Source organism: Tachypleus tridentatus, chromosome 7 (assembly GCF_004210375.1).
Source record: "Tachypleus tridentatus isolate NWPU-2018 chromosome 7, ASM421037v1, whole genome shotgun sequence".
NCBI lineage: Eukaryota > Metazoa > Arthropoda > Merostomata > Xiphosura > Limulidae > Tachypleus > Tachypleus tridentatus.
In genome coordinates, this window is record NC_134831.1 from 189,507,445 (window position 1) to 189,523,174 (window position 15,730).

General features: G+C 31.2%; 1 long non-coding RNA gene across 1 annotated transcript; it reads left to right on the plus strand.

The window, feature by feature from the left end:
* Positions 1 to 353: 353 nt before the first annotated feature.
* On the plus strand, positions 354 to 6,147 carry LOC143258270 (uncharacterized). Its single transcript, XR_013032246.1, has 2 exons — positions 354 to 710; positions 5,946 to 6,147. It is a non-coding gene; the product is annotated as an uncharacterized LOC143258270 (long non-coding RNA).
* The last annotated feature ends 9,583 nt before the right edge of the window (positions 6,148 to 15,730 follow it).

Below are 15,730 nucleotides of genomic sequence, written 5' to 3' on the forward strand. Positions count from 1 at the left end.
AACTAATTCTTTAGTTATCTAAAATGTTTGTAAATTTTCTCTGGCGTATATTAAGGTACTTAAACCAACATTTCGTTTAAGTGTTTTACTCAACCGTACTCAAATATTTGTTTGTTTGTTTAGAATTAAGCACAAAGCTACGCAATGGGCTATCTGTACTCTGCCAACTACGGGTATCGAAACAACATTTGTAGTGTGTAAGTCCGCAGACATACCACTGTGCCACTGAAGGGCTACTCAAATGATGATCCGAAAGTCTAATGTTCGAAACATAATACTTACAAAGACGTTTCATACATATGTATATTATAAAAGTGACAGTTAATACCACTATTTTATCAGGTGTAACTACTTGAAGCGAAGCGTGCTAATGAATATTTTCTTCCTTTTGTTCTGCAGTTTCAAGTAGCCAACGGCCTTTCACGAAGCACGAGTCTTATATCTAAAGGTTCTTAACATCAAAACATAAACCTATTGTTTATGTTTGTTTCAAAGATCCATTTATGTTTTCTATTATTATGTAGGTTAAAAACTCTTCCAGCTGTCAAACGAGTCAAGGCTGAAATTTCGTTCATCTGCATTAATACACATACATTACCTGCTGCTGTAATATGTACAGTAAAGGTACATGTAGAAGTTGTATATGTGCTGCTTAAAAACGTCACCTGAGTACAGTCACTAGATCTTCTAACCAACATATCAACATGCAAGTAAGTATAAAATGCTATAATCAGTTGTTTTATTTTTTAAAGTACCAGACGTTTTTAGACAATTTGAGTTTTATATTCTCCTCAAACGTATTTTGTAACTTAATAAATCACATTTAGAGTTTACTATTTAAACAATACCATTTGAAAAGCTAGTAAAAGTTATTGTTTTAATTGAATTATTATGTATCGTAGCATAAATATACACTTATTTATTTGAAGCATAGAGTTATTTACTTTAAACAAAAACACGCACACTATAACAGTATCAAATAAGTTATATTTTATTAGGCTCTAAATCCTTAGTGTATATTATAAATCAAATAGGTATAAAAATATTATGTCAAAAATAAACAGTGAAAATAGATGTAGCTTTCAGTGATGAATCATACAAAATCGTTTGATGAAACTTCGAATAAAAGCTAAAATCTAAGTCTTAAGATGCAGTGGAATTTTTCTTACACGTAAAGGAATCGTTTTGCTAATTAAAATAACGGAATTCATTTTAAGCATATTCTCTCAAAGCTAAGTGGAAATTACTTCTGAAACATTGTCCTTTTCTATTTTTGTCTAACTAAACTTTCGAATTTCGAAATATCTGTCTCTTATAAGCATTTTTCGCAATGAGGTATTTGTTCATTTGTAATTACACGAATTGTTTTTTAATTTTGCGAAGATACGGTCAAATAGAATAACCCATGAATTGTGATACTAAGTGAAACACTATAGTATAAAAATATTAAGTGTACAACTATTCAACTATCAGAAAAGACAGAATCAATAATCAGGATATAATTAACGCTATTATATAAATAAATCCTGTCTATAACAAAAATACAAATTAACAGCAACAATATATGTATAACAGATAATGTTCTTTCACACCACCAGAAAACGTAAGTTACACTAACAAGGATTTATTGTTCTCCAACTAAACAAACTAATATAGATATACTTAACAACATCTCTTCCCATAATCAAAATTACATCTTTATACCGGACTTCAACAGACGTTCGGATGTAAATAAATATAAATAAATTAATATAATTTATTGATAACACCAATGTAGCCACATTAAATGATACTTCATCAACGGATTCTTCCTATGTAAACAACGGTAGCGAAATACTTGATGTAATGCAATATAAACCAGAAACTAGTAAAATTTAATATGGAAATTCAATATAAGAAAAGATGTTCAAAACGATCATTTACCAAGCTGGTGTGCCTTCGATCTTACCACCTTTAAAAATATAACTTAGTGAAAAAAATATTGAATTACAAAACATCTGGGACCGGCATGGTCAAGTAGTTAGGATGCTTCTCTCGTAGCTTGAGGGGCACGGGTTCGAATCCTCTTCACACTAAAAAGTCGCAAAGGCCACGACTCCTTCCACACCAAAAAAAATAGCTCGGTTAAACTTTGCTGAGAAGCACCAAACATGGAACGTAGAAAAATGGACGCAGGTTTTGTTCTCTGATGAGAAAAAATTTAACCTAGTTGTTTCATATGGCTTCCAACGTTATTGGCACGAAAAGGATATCCCACCGGAGATATTTTCTACACGACACAGTGAAGGAGATTCCATCATGATCTGGGGTGCTTGCTACTACCATGGAACAATGGAGTTTTAGGTTATATAGGGGCGTCAAACAGCAGCTGGCTACATTGGCATGTTGAAGAGAGCATGCTAATTATCTAAAGGCCCTCGCTTGTGTGAAAATGACTGGCTATTTCAGCAGGACAACGCTGCAATCGACAATGCTCGCAGGACAAAGGACTTTTTCATAGCAAATAACGTGATTCTTTTGGACCATCCAGCGTGTTCGCCCGAACTGAACCCCATTGAAAATGTTTGGGGGTAGATGGCAAGGGAAGTCTATAGAAGTGGACGTCAATTCCAAACAGTTCATGATCTTCGTAAAGCCGTCTTCACCACTGGGAATAACATTCCAGCCAGCCTTCTGCAAACGCTTATATCGACCATACCAAAGCGAATTTTTAAAGTTATTCGCAATGACGGCCGTGCAACTCACTACTGAGTCCTCTTGGTGGGCGTTTCCTGTCCTGTTTAGGGCTTCTTTTTGGTATGGTCTTCAAATATGTTAAACAACCGCAAACCGATGTCATATAGATAAGAATTGTCAAATAATCACAGAGTATTTGAAAAAGCTGCCAAACAGACAATAACATTGCATCAACAGAAAATAGCATATTACCCATGGAAACCACATTCACTCTTAATAACTCTTATTTAAAAAAACATTGACAACTATGAGACTATATAAGAAAACAAGGGATTAAGCTATAAAAACACAAACAAACACAATAAGAAAAAATACCAACAGAAGTTGCGCGTGTGTTTTTTTTTAAGCAATGCCGCATCCGACTATTTAATCAGTTTGAATTAATTCATCACAGAAACTGTTATGTTTCATACGTTCTGGACATTTTTCTGTAAATGCAAACTGTAAAACAGATCATAGAACTTAACAACTGTATTGGAACTTAGTATATCTAAAATAAAACAAAAGTGTGACTTTATAAGCAGATCTAGCTTAGTTAACTCTCTCTTATAGGATGATTTGTTAATCGCCGAACTTTTTAATATGTATAGTTATATAGACTTAGGAACTTTATACGCTAATAGTTTACTACAATATCGTGAATTTGTTCAGATATTCAATGAAATTAAATTCTAATAACAAAATAACAATGACGTTTATCGTAACAGTGATTAGGTTGAAAAATAACACTGAACCAATGCATGTGTTAGCAGACGATGACAACAGAATGTCTATAATTACACTTCATGAGTACCAGTGAAATAAAAAATTAATTATGTATATTTTAAAAATATTATATAAATATGTATTGGTCTTATTAGAATAAAGCTGAATAATTATTGTATTTTATCTAAGAATGAAAATATTCGGCCAAAATAACTATACTGGTTGAAATAGTTCCAATTCTTTACATTTTTTCATAGTCATACGTAGATTATACCCAGCCTACTTACATTATTTATCAATTTTGATAGGCATTTTATGAAAATGTATTTCCACATATTTAAAATTGCTATTTTTCTATTAGAGTATAAAATTTTACTAGTAGACAAGCAGCTTTTTCAAATAAAAATACACATCTCAAATATTGCTTTGAATAAACTTTCGTGTTTTTTTTAAGATAGCTAAGAAAGTGTGTAACAGGATTTAATATAACGTGAATTGAATTTTTCACCCCTTTACTTCATTCATAAAATGTGGTCTGGTTTCATAAATTTACCAATCGTATATTGTACAAAGTATTTAATATTTTACGTATTACAATCATTTAATACTTATCTGTTATTGGTTTGTGATTCCTATTTCACTTTGTATTTAACATCTTTAAATGAACACAATATATGTGTAACAAAACTAACTTTCAAGAGATGGGAACAACATTATTCACTTTATAATATTTTTTATTTTATGTAAAACACAGAAATAAAACATTTGAGGTATTTTAATGAAACCTGTTGTAAATCATTTGTTTATTTATCCAGAAATATTTTAAATCTGTAAAATTGTATCGCGACTTAATGATTTCTTATTCTCCTTTAGAAAAAAGTATCATGAAATATTTCTAGCATTAAAAAAATGTTAGAAAATTATCTTTCGCCAATTAAGCGAAAGATTAAAAACTCTCATTATGCTAACAAGGTTAAAATGTTTAATATAGAATTTAAAACTAAGAAGCTTTGTAAAGTTTCTCTGCATACTATTATCAAATATTATTTTATATTAAAACATATATTTAAACTAAGATCAAGTAAGCTTTTAAGGTCTTAGAAAATTTCAACTTAAAGCATTTCTTACCGTAAAACAATGTAATGTTCAGAACTTGGCTAATGTCGATTTTGTTACCTACCTACTGCTTGATGTTGTATCTGTTAGAGAAATTAATATGTTAAAAATAACTTTCTAAATGATTAGGTTTACTAATGAACTTTACAAAAGTATATTTAAGGCTTAGTGGTAAAAACAACCCTTAGAATTGTACAAAACAGCTTGTTTTTAGTGGCTGAAATATTTATCTTTATATAAGTTATCAGTTTATTTTTTGGATATTAGTGACACTTTCTACTCGGAATTTATCGCCATTTGTTTATAGAAAAATGTATAAGTTTTATCATTTTATAATTTTTAACAATACATATCAGATTTTGCGAAGTATACTCGACTTGGTGTTTACGGTGATCACTTCCCAAACAACGTTTCTCTGGTTCGAATACCTGTCACAGAACATGATCATCATTTTAGTGGCAAGGATTTATAGTATGACGGTTAATTCCGCCATTCAATGGTATAGTATTGTCCAAGAATTGTAGGTGGGTGATTTTGATTAACTATACTACTTTCTCTCTAGTTTATCACTCCTAACGCAGATATCACTCGTGAAATTTGAAGAAACAAACATGTGATATACGGTATATATAATTGCTGTACTATGCTTATGATGAAATAGGTTTATGAATATATTATGTATTACTACTGCTTGTATGATGAATTATAGGACAGGACCAAGAGAAGAAACCAAAAGAAAATTTAAAAATGCGGGAGTAGAGCAAAAAATGAAAAAAAACAAGAAAGATGAAGACGAAAAATTTATAAGTCCGCAGACATGTCGCTTTGCCCCTGGGAAGTGATACGTGATAAAAAATAAGAGAAAAGAAATTCTAAGAATAACTAAATTTATAAACAGACCAAGTTTGTTGTGTGTGGTTACACTTACGTCGCTATTCTATGGTATACATTTCTGCAAAATGTTTGAAATTTCTTCATGTTTCAAAGAGTATATAGATATTCATGCCTTCGAAGATCTTTTGAACATTAATGTACTAACCTTCATGCAGAAACTGCAGAAAAAAATAGAAAACTGAAAAAAATAACTAAATAAAGGTTCAGAAATTGTCAGTTGTGGAAAAAGATCAAGATAGTAGATATTTTATGTAGGTATATCTTAGTAACTATTTTATCCAGACATATCTTTGTAGGTATTATATCTAGATATATTTCTTGCAATAGAAGTTTTCCAGGTCGGATGCTTAAACTTCTGAACATGGTGGAACTTAGCTAAAAAAAAAAATACATATTTTTTTTTGCTGTGAAGATATTATATCTGCATAGCATTCAAAACTAACTATGAAGGTTAAATATTTGACATTTTCTACTTGTTTTCTGTCTTTGGCTAGATGGTGTACATAAACAGGATATACTCAACTACGAACGACTCTAACTTCGACCTCAGGCAGTCAGTCACATGTGGTTTGGGCCAGAACAGTTGTTTCTCCTTCTACTAGAAACAAGTAAACTATGTGAGACATTAACCTTCAACCAGCCTGTCTGACGTATAAGATGTACGTACCTTTAGTTGAATAAAAAAGTTATTTTCTTTTTCCTGAATACTGTCATTGATGTGTTGATGTGTGTGACGATGTATTTTAAAGTGGAAGAAATCTTACTCACATATCTTTCATTGTAACTTTTAAAATAGTATTAGAGTTTTACTTCTTATCGAAGCACAGCCACATACAAATAGTGAGTTCATCTTTTTATCTTATGGTGTTGTACACACCTTGAGTTGCAGAAAGTTAATGCTTCTGTTGGATAAATATCCGGTTTGATCAAATTATCAAAAAAAACTGAATATTCTAAGCATCGTCAATTAAATACACCAAAGAAATACACGATATACATTGTATGCCAAAGACTAAACCTATTCAATGAACGAAATTCTTTTACAAAGTTCGTAGCAACATGAAGCTAATGCAACACTAAATACGTAAACATATTTTATAATGATATGCTTTTTCTTTCAAAAAATGTTGATTACAAAATACTAATTATTCAAGGTCCAGGAAAGGCATTATCTATTGTTAGAGACTTTACATTTTATATTAAAAAAATATTTTGTGGCTACGTGACGCACTGGCAAACTAAGTCAGCTGTTTCTGAAAAGGCATCATTGAGCTCAAAGATACAGTTATAATAAATAATGCTACAATTAGTAAAAATAATCATAATCTAAATCGTTATTACACTTTTAATAATAATAACAGGCTTTTAAATACAAACTGGATTTGTTTAAAACACAATTCTCTGAAGAAACATTATGTACAACACTCGCAATTTTGATACAAAAACCAAGTTTGTTTAACTCAATTCCATCTACCGTGTTTCCTTGGTTAGTATGAGGAGTTCCCAACTGGTAAATTCAACATATAATTATCTCACACCCTTATATCCTACCTGAGAAGACCACATGTGTATATTATTCGTAGAAAAAAATTAAAAACCTTCAGCTTGAACTGTATGAACAAGAAATATATCATTAGACGTATTTCTAAAACTAAGTTCTATTTTTGAACTCTTATATTTGATAAATTTTTAATCTAAGTATTTAAATCTTGGAAAAAACAGAAACTTTCAGAAATTTCTTTAAGTTGTTTTACCAGGAAACAATGAAACTCCGCTGGTTCACTTGACAATAGTTAGTTCACCGATGTGACAGCGTGTGTCGTCGGATTTACAATATTAAAACGTAAGGCTCTATTCTCCTAAGTGTACAGAGCTGATAACTAAATTTAACTTTGCTATAATAACATCCCTATAAATAATAGCTGTAAATGAATGTACTGATTATTGGATGGAACGTAAGGAGTTAACTAATTCTCCTACAGAAATTACCTGATGTGAGAGATTTATCAAACAATTTATGTCTTATACTATTACTTTGTTATGCGTCATAGGGAAATTCTGTTACTAGAACCATGTATTTAACACAGGAAATGTATGCTGAATAATACTATAAATTTATTTATATAAAAATTGTGAGACTAACATTCAGCCTGATAACGCATAAAGCTTGTCAAATATACAGTACTTCTGTTCCTTTATATAAATATTAGAACGTGTTATTTAAACAGTTGGATACTCTTTATCTTGGCGATATTTTCAGCCATAAACCCAATATCATCTTACTGTATGCAACCAACTTAGAAGATATAGGCTAGTCGTAGCTACGCATATTAAGCAAATATTGCAAAATAATATTTTTAATGAAAGTATAATAATGAAAACTTAAATTGAAAATAATAAAAATTAAAATATGAAATACACAAAGCAATACTGTTAAGAAAAGCAACATTGGTGGGGTGTGAATAATAAAAACTAAAGTTATGGTTTACAGTTATGATGACAGGCGATTCAGATTTGTTTGAGGGATGAAGCCTTTATGTTTACGATGATACCCTTTCCATTTTTCCAAACATTTTGTTTTACATTAATCAGATGACATTTCTTCTACAATACATATGTCACTTAGGAACTTTATTGCATAAATTATTCAACTTCTTAAAGCGTTTATTTAGTATTTCTACGATATTGTTCTTAAACTGATATTTCATTTTATTAATGCATACATGATTACCTGTCTTGAATCGAAGTTTCACTTTGATGGGTAGTTTGTTGAATGATTAAAATGGTTGACTTCTGCTAATATCATTTCAATGCTGCTATGATAAGACTTATCACATGCGCTGACTATATTTTTGCAGTACAGTTATACAGTTACATGTAAGTTCCATAAGGAGTAAACTGGCGTTACATTCTAGTTCTAAGAGTGTTATTAAATCTTTCCACTAGAGATGGCTTTCTTTTGTTATATGTACTAAAAATTAGTGCCTTTTTTTAATGAGGATAGTGTTGAAACAGACAGTTAGTGAATTTTGTGTTAACGACAGTTTGAAGTTTCGAAGTTTTCGACCCTGTTTTAAAATTCGGTTGAAGGCTTTGATGAATGCCGAAGATTTCGTATCCTTGTGTTGAGTAACCCATGCATATTTAAAATAACACGTTGATACACATGAGTAAATAGTTAAACAAAAATATATCTATATATCCAGTTACTAAATATGTGAATGTTTGACCTTTAGTTACGTGTAGTCCTTCCTTCTAACAAAGTCCTTCTAGTTACGTCACATCCACATTCGTGATAATAGATGATTATATGCTCATTGAAATATCAATATCCTGCGGTATAAACGTTCAGACGTTTGCTCTTTCAAATCAATGAATAAGTAATCATATGATTTTCTCATTACGCCTTGATAAACTTCTTCAAAAAAATTTAAAACATACTTTAAAAATTTGTGTCACTAAAACATTCAACTGAAAATAGTTTCTTCATTTTCACTCATATAATCATAAATGATAAAAAACTGGTTTATCAAACAGTAAATAACAGTGATATTTTTCAGGCATTAAACATTATGAATAGTTTGCATTACTTCAATACACAGTTGTTGGAATTTACCATAAAACCTAATGGTATTTCCACGAATAAAATAAATAACATTACAATGATAAGTTGAAACATTGCTTACAAAGTGTTATTTACTACTTTCTGTGCCCTCCGGGGGTTCAGCGGTATGTCTGCGGACTAACAACGCTAAAATCCGGGTTTCGATACCCGTGGTGGGCAGAGCACAAATAGCCCATTGTGTAGCTTTGTGCTTAATTCAAAACAACAACAACAGCTACTTTCTGTTGAATCTGACATAAAACACGTAAACGCGAGTTGAACAGTTATGCATTTTGAATTCTGATGAAAAATGATCCCGCATGGCCAGGTGGTTGAGGCACTCGACTCGTAATCTGATGGTCGCGGGTTCGAATCTTCTTTACACTAAATATGCTCGCCCTTTCAGCCGTGGGGGCGTTAGAAAGTTACGGTCAATCCCACTACTCGTTGGTAAAAGAATAGCTCAAGAGTTAGCGGTGGGTGATGATGTTTATTTGCCTTTTCTCTAGCCTTACACTGCAAAATTAGGGACGGCTAATGCAGATAGCCCTCGTGTAGCTTTGCGCTAAATTCAAACACACAAACTTGTACAAATTATTTTGTTTTTAGTAAAATCGCATTTGACTCCATCTAGAGGAAACCTGGTAGGCAACGAAAGAGAGTTGAAACTCATACAAGTGTCTTACTGCTACGTTAATGATCAGACAAATAAATTTGAGAAAGGTAATATATTACGCTAATATACGTTGGAAACAACAATTTATAAACATAATGAAGTAATTTGTTTTTGAGGATACATTAGTCTGTCGAAACATGTAGTACAATGTCACAATATAAACCACTTCTCCATTATAGAGTCAGTACATTCTATATGTAAGAATGACTAACGTACTCAATAGGCATAGTACAAAATCATCAGTGACAGAGAGTTTTACTTTAGAATATGATTTCCACTCTCTATTACTTGCTTATCTACTCAGCAAACCACAAAACAAGGCAATAACCATTGCTAAGATACCAAACTAGAAAGTGACCAATTCATCCAATTGTTAACTTTTCTTCTTCTTTCGGTCTAGGTAACAATACAAGAACTTCATCAGTAACGTCAGTGTAAATCTAAATCTATTCTGTGTGCTTATGGACAGTGTATAGTGTAATTGTTTAATTGTAGTAACTAGTAATAATTTACAAAAACCATAATTCTAGTGTAAAAAATATTATCATTGCCCCTTGAACTTTGCTTTCTTAAAGAAATCTGGTGTTCCTTTAAAAATGTTAAGAACCGGATGAAACACGAATTACTTTTCAATAATAGATGAACGTTAGATGATCGTAACATGTAAAATATTCAATGCTTTGTACACTATACAATCGATGTGTTTAGGGAGCTGACTCTTATATTATGTATGAAGTGAAAGAGGAAAAAATCAATACACATAGTATTAAATTTTATAAATGTAAGACAAATAATAAAAAATTCAGGAAATATAAATGAGATCACTAAAATTAAAAACAAGGTAGAAATAGGCGGGTTAACGTTAGAACACTTGATGGTTTATGGCACAGTACAACCGCAAAGTGGATAATGCAATCTCTCTGTTCATTCCAGTTTTTTTTTAACTTTGTGATTGCTCAAACGAAATGAAATCTGTATGTAGTTAATTTTCTCTGTTGTAAACTTTGTTTCTGCAACCAAGTACAGATATGTGTATGCAATCAAATTACGTGACGCTAATGAACTGCTTTACATCATAAAGAGGTGTTTGATGTCGGAAGTGAGACAGGGAATCATTCTTTACTCCTGGAAGACATTACAGCTATTTGATTGGTAAGGAGTGAGCCAAAAGAAGAATGTCGAAACTAATCTTTTTTTTGGAAATTTTAAAATTATTAGCTACTGATAAAATGCAACGAAAGTCTTTAAGTGGATGAAAGTTGAAATTAAAACATAAAGTAGGAATAGGCAGAACGATAGCCATACCAACTTCGAGGTTGCATTGTGTCAAACGTCACCAAATGTTGTAATGTTATCCAGCAGATTCCTATCTTGTTTCCTTACCTTTTGGTGCTCCAATTCCTACTTCATAGTTTTTAATTTAAAATAATTATAACTATGCCATAGCTTTTCTGGTAATAAGTCTCTAGAGTGACTGGACTTTAGGTCTTTCCATTTTATAGAGTTTCTTAGAGATATCTATCGACATATACTGGTATCTCTACTATAGTTTTACTTCCATCCAGCCAGAATACCAGACATTTCTTTGGCTGGGTTAATAACTATGGCTTGGTTGGCATATTAAAAATTACCTTTTCTAACCTTATCTTTATTTTAGCAGTAATCCTTTCTTCGCTGTACAGACTTTTTAAGGTTATTAGCATGAGATTTTATCTACTTATACTGTTATATTTCCTTGAAAGGCATATTTCAAAAATTGCACTATTTCAAGTACAATATTAGATGCTAATATGTCAAATTTAGCTTGAAAATAACGTACAAGGAAATTATACAACATTTCGTTCTTGTTATAAGACCCTAAAAATTGACCGACTTAAACTAATTTTCCATATGATGTTTTTCAGCTTAGTACTACATAACCGTCACACCGAACATGCTCACCCTTTCAGCCGGTCAATCTCACTATTCGTTGGTGAAAGAGTAGCCCAAGAGTTGTCGGTGGGTACTGATGACTAGCTGCCTTTCCTCTAATTTTACACTGCTAAATTAGGGACGACTAGCACAGACAACTCTCGTATAACTTTGAGAAAAATTAAAAAAAACAATCTAATGATAAATAAATGAAACAAGACTCACTGTACACAGATCATGATTGAGTGTACTTTTGATTTTATAAATAAATGAAACAAGACTCACTGTACACAGATCATGATTGAGTGTACTTTTGATTTTCTTAAAAATTCTGCACATATTCTATTTTTATTTCAAAGACTAGTAATTAGTTACATCACATTTAGAAAATCAGTATCCAAACGGAAGTGTTAACGTTTGAAGAATGTATTATTTGACGTAACCTGTATTATAGTTCCTTTCCTCCTTGTTATAAATGGTATGAATCTTTAGATTGTTACATGTATTCTGAGGATTATTCATCATTATAAGTTTCAAAAATAATTTAATATGTCTGTTATTTTATTTTTTAATTTTAAAGAAGTTGAATTTTCACTGTTGATATAATTGAGAATAAACCCTCTGATTTACAACAGGACTTCCCATCCTCGTGTAACTATCATAATTTTCGTTACCGCTGAAAATAAATAAATAATATTTTAAAAGCTAAATATTTTCGCTTGCAATTTAAGAATCACATTTAACTAAAACACGCTTTAAAATTAGTTTCTCACTTAAACTATGATACGATCGTCGCTTGTCTTCATGGAGAGTTAAATTACGGACTCATAGTTCATAATTAGCAAACACACGTCGGTACTATAACTACTACAAATCTTACTATAAGGTAGATTATCGGAAATTTGTCACGATCAAAATTCATCACAGAATTAAGGTCCATAAAAAATAAGATATTTTTATGGTAAGAAAGAATACACTCCAACTCAACAAAAAATACTCATATTCATAAGTCGCAAACTGAGTACAAGTGTTGTAAAGGAACAAACTACCAGGAACACTAACCTTAACTGGTATACTACTGTATCCCGTGAGTTAAGAAATTTAAAAGTTAAAATGTCTGCCATAATGAGATCAATAAAATTATCACCCCATCGTTAAACAACAAAGGTCTTAGAAACAAAAATAATAATAACCAGTACACAGAAAAATTCGTCAGTGGATAAGAATATCGAGCAGCTTAAAATTATTATAATTAATTATAACGTCTACATTTCACAAATCAAATACATTATGGCCATTAAAAATTCAATCCATAATTTTATAGACATTTAGTAGAGATAAAAAGTCTACACATTCACAAATATTATAAGGAAACTTATTGAGCTTGATCATTTCAAGAGGAACTATAGACTTATTCTTCTCGGCTTATACAGAGGTGGAAACTCTTAGAATTCTTAATTAGGTCAAGCTGGAAAACTAAATTAATCTGCTTTAGGACACTTGTACAATATATTGTAACTACACACACAAACTCTTATTCTGTCTCGAAGTACCTTGCACAGGATGTCATCGCGTAATTATTACGACTTCCATTGTATCTGATAAGTTGACAAGTTGAAAAATCCATACTCTGTTGTATTATAAACTTATACTACATTTTATGAATCATGTTCTTGAATAACATTTCCATTTTATCAATGGTTTTAATGGCAATATATATTTTAACGTTATTTTAAACATCTAAATGTTTCAGAAAGATCAGATGTGAGTCTTTTTTAGTTTTTGCACATCCGCTTTTACATTTTTTTTCCGAGAAGGTGTTTGATGCTGTCCAGTTGTTCTTGGTACTTGTTACCAAATTCTTAAAAATTATGTTACTGTACATTTGTAGTATAAAACGAAAGATCTCCAACATCAGTTGGTTTATAAAATAATTATTTAATAGCGGAATGACATAACATAGAAGTTATGAAATTAACAATTCTAAAGAGCAAGCAGTGAATATTCTCAAGCACGATTTCTTCATGAAATATAAGTTGCTGTTGTTTTAATTAAGCAGAAAGCTACACAATGGGCTATCTGTGCTCTGCCCATCACGGTATCGAAACCCGGTTTTAGCGTTATAAGTCCGCAGACATACCGCTGAGCCACTGGAAGGCTGAAATATAAGTATAAACAGAAATCACTTAACCTTTTATATTTACTTTCATATGAAACGTCATTCATAAACATTTCCTAACCAAGATACACCTCGGTACTATAATATTCAACTAACTGTTGTTTCACTCCTGATATAAACTTAATATTTGAGAAGCGTTATTAAAATGGCCTCTGGGATGGAGGGGTTGTCATATGCAAAGAAATTAAGATCTTTACAATTTTTTTGTCTTGGAAATAAAAGAACTAGAGGTGGTCTAATATATTTGTCTAAGATCATAAAAATATTTGATAATGTTGATGCATTCAATCATAAATTATTTATAATTGCTATTGCTGTAGAATAAACACTCGTTTAACTGTTGTTTTTCGAAAACAAATGTAGTTGTGCTTCAGTTAAACATTAAGCTGTGTTTTCTTTCACTCTCAAGTTTTCTTTGTGGCATAAAATATCGAAAAATAATTCATTTTTTTCTCTTCTTCTTTCATTTTTAAAAGTTTATTAAATGACTTATTCTTTCCTTCCTAAGAGATAATTCATTATGTATATCAAATTCCTGGAAGAATTTTGTAAAATAAGAGATAGAATCTAATATATATTTAAATAAAAGTTTACTGTTATTAAAAATAAAAGCTACAGACATTCTAGGAAAAATTATATCTAAGAAACCTTTCAGTAAACAAACTCCAATAAGTTGTTGCAAACAAGAGCAAGTTCAAACAAACCCATAAAAGATATTTCAATGAATGTAATAAATGAAGCTGCAAAACAGTTAATTACAAAGATGAACCAAAAAACAAACAATTAAGAAGGTAAAAAAAAGACTGCCAAGTTTTTCATGTAATTCACTTGCTTATTGAATTTGTAAAGGAAAAACTGACCATTCAAACTATTAGTTTATATATGTTATTCGCAAGCATACCAGTAATACGCGAAAACTGGTGTTAACAATTCGGGTATAAGAATTCAATAAAATTGAAATGTAGAAAACTAAATATCAAGGTAAAACTTTTAAAATTTTGTACTCGTTACTTATGTCTGGCTATATGTTGTCTACCACTGGATACACCTAACAAGTGTACGGAGCTAATCAAGGTTAGGCAGACGTACATGCTTAGTCCAGAACAGTTGTTCCTGCTTTTCCTGGTAATCTGCACATTAACTAAATCATTAATCCGTTAGTCTTGATTCTTGGCGTATTCATTACATGCACTCGTAATCATACCAAACTATCGTTATATCTTTCCTAGTTACTTGCACTGTTCTGTTGATGTTTGTGACGATTCCACCTGGAAGGTACTTGTAACGATTAAAGTAAAACGTAGTTTCATGTAGGCTAAAGCTAGCCTTTCCCTACAAAATGAAATTTTTGTGATTGTCGAAAGAAAAATTCTCTAGTGTCTTGTTGTTGATGTTAAAATAAAAATCCTGGTCAGATGAAAACATCAATAATTCTTTGATAGAGTACTATTGACTACTTTGACTTAATCAAAGTCTACATACAGTTCTTTGCTTCTGTACATTCGTGTTCACCGTACTTAACTGATTGTTTTAAGTTCTACCTGAGAATTCAGCAACTGGTCATCAGTACCATCGCAAATGTACTACTGATGCAAAATAAACAACAGGCACAGTCACTAACCAATTTCATGTTACCCTCGAGTAACCTGTAGAGTTGAACGATTTGTACACTTTCAACAGTGATATTGTGCACCCTCCCATTCGAGTACAAAATATCTGTAAGCATCAAATCTTTCATGGACCTTGAAATGTTTTCCAATGTAAAAAGATTTAATTCGGACTAAATAATTTACGATATCTATATTCTCACCTGTGAAATTTTAACGTCAGTTCGTAGGCATAACTCGGGTACGACGTTTGCATCGTCGACTTATTTACTGGAACCGAGCAAGCGATTATAATTGTTGAC